This window comes from Hyposmocoma kahamanoa, unplaced genomic scaffold (genome assembly GCF_003589595.1).
Source record: "Hyposmocoma kahamanoa isolate Upper Pololo Valley unplaced genomic scaffold, ASM358959v1 90251, whole genome shotgun sequence".
NCBI classification, from domain to species: Eukaryota; Metazoa; Arthropoda; class Insecta; order Lepidoptera; family Cosmopterigidae; genus Hyposmocoma; species Hyposmocoma kahamanoa.
In genome coordinates, this window is record NW_020654599.1 from 17,901 (window position 1) to 20,493 (window position 2,593).

A 2,593-nucleotide genomic window follows, 5' to 3' on the forward strand; every position below is an offset into this window, starting at 1 on the left:
ACTGCCACGCAGAGGTCCCAGGTTCGATTCCCGGGCCGGGAGAAATAGTTGTATGGTCTACAATTATTTCTCTCGTCAGTTTGGGTGTAATTTGTGGTTGTCTATGTGTGTGTCCATGGCACCCGCGACACAGGGTTTCCCTAGTGTGGGGCTATATTGAGTATGTGCGTTATTTATTTATTATTAACTTGCAATATTTCATTATTAGCTAGGTCGGGACTTGATCATGTATAAAATATTTTACGGACTATTTTTTTTTTTCGGACGTATTGCATCGTCCATGGTCTCGACGGGACTGAAGAGGCGGGTGTCAAAATCTTCCAGCATTAGAAGTAAAAATCAAATAAAGTGTGAAGATTGAGAAAAGTATTGGAAGCAGACAGCATGTCGAAGAAAATTCACGATCTTGTGAAATGTGTGAAGTCCTCGTGGCAGATACGGTCTAAATTTCTCCTTAAAGGTGGCTCGTGCTATGTAGTGGAATATATCATGACTTGACCAAATAATATATTTTCAGTACCGAACCTGAACATTGATTAGTATCACACAGTCACGTAGAGTAAGGTAACACGTAACAAAATTCAAATTCAGTCCTCGTAGGAAGGCATCCAATGTAATTATAAATTATTCACCAAGAATAAATATTCTGGCAACCGACTTTTATGGTACATACGCCAGCACATCAAGCTACATATTGACGTATCTTGTTCCGTTGCACTGGAGGCGATTTTCGAACAAAAATGTGTAGTCTGATGTGCCGTTTTCTGTACATGTCCTTGATCTTCCACCAGTTTTCGGTTCTGCAACTTTTTTTTATAATATCACGTAACGGGACGTACAAGTCTTGCGCCCATTGGCAAGCTACACGCCTGTCCATAACAGTTGCAATGCCACTCAGAGCTTCAAATCACAAAGATCTGAGGCACACTGCCGCTGCGCCTGTAATTTCACCAGCACCCTTACACTGCAAAACCGGAAGACAGTAATGCTGACATTACTGCTAGGCGGCAGAAATAGATAAGGTGACAGTACTTCCCTAGACGAACTCCTATGTGACCAGCCTATCACCTTTTTATTTGCGCAACAGTCTAACAATTCTTTAATAACAAAAATTCGCAAAACTTTACTTGTAATATTAAAAAATTATTTCAAAGTAAAAATAAACCATAAACTCTAAATCAAATGCGTTCACCCGGATAATGGGGAGAAAGAAACAATTTACCGTTTAATTTAAATCCTCCCTCTCCCAATAAAAAATTATTTGGGGAGGACTCAAACGAGGTCCAATAATGCGATATGAAAATTTATTTTCAAATACGATTTCATATGTTGTGGTTGTAATTGATATACATTCAATTAGTTAGAATTTGTTTGATTGCGTTATTTAATTTATAATTATCAACAATGATGCCTGTGCATTTATCCTTTATGATGAAGTTGATAATAACTATAATACTAGGTCGATGACCTCTGGTAAATTTATAACCCCAAGAGTCACTAGCTACTATAGAGATAGGACCTTAAAGAAACATACATACAATTCCGCATCTATTAAACTGTTTACCAAATGCTATTGCAGTGATCGCAATAGGTGGAGTTTTTTTACCTACACTTCGAGGAACATAGACAGAAAGTGGAGACCAGCATTATGACAATATTTTTTTAACAGATCTATTCGGGATTAAAATTTACGTTATTTAGAATAGGTAGGTTAATTTTATTTTTCTTAACTTTACGACGAGTTGTTGCAACCACCAATTTTTCGGAATATTTAGGAAAACTCCGACCTATCCCAAACCTTCTACCTACCTATCCCAAATAACGTCATTACCAATGTAAGCGCTTTCCTGAATCCCGAAAAGATCCGGGACAAAAAATAGTCGTCTTAAGATAGTCTCCATTTTTTGTCTCTGTTCTTCGAAGGTTAGGTAAAAAAAAACTCCACCTATTCCGACCACTAGTTATGAGACATGAAACTATAAAAATTAAATTTTTTAAATATCAATAATTTGTTTAATTTATTTTAGTTATAATTTTTTTCAGAAATTTTTGTTCAATAGTTAGTATTTGAGTTTTTTTATTTAAGAATTTTTAACAACACTGATTTGTTTTGCTTTTTCAACGATTTTTTTTGCCGTAGCGCCATCTGTGAAAAATCTATTTCACAGATGGCGTATGGCGAAGTGTAAAAATACATTTTTTTGTGTTAATAGACTGTTATATTTACAGTGCAATATATGCACACCCGTGTGTGCTTGTATGTGGCTGGTCTCTGAAGATGTAGAAAATACGACTTTAACCCTAGAATACTAATATAAATTTATCACAGCTTAATACTAATAATCGCCTGTGTAGCTACTTTTTGAAATAAAGTCAATATTTTATATTAATTATTAATTAAAATTTAAAGAAATTAAAGCTTATTCACTGACAAACCTCTGCAGTTCAAAAACTTAAGTCAAAGTTATAAAATAATACTTAAATCTTACATAACACACTTTTTTGTTAATAACATATCAGTCTTATAAATCTTTGTAAAAAAAAAGTATAAGAAACATAAACAAAACCTATTATTACCATAATATTTTTGACT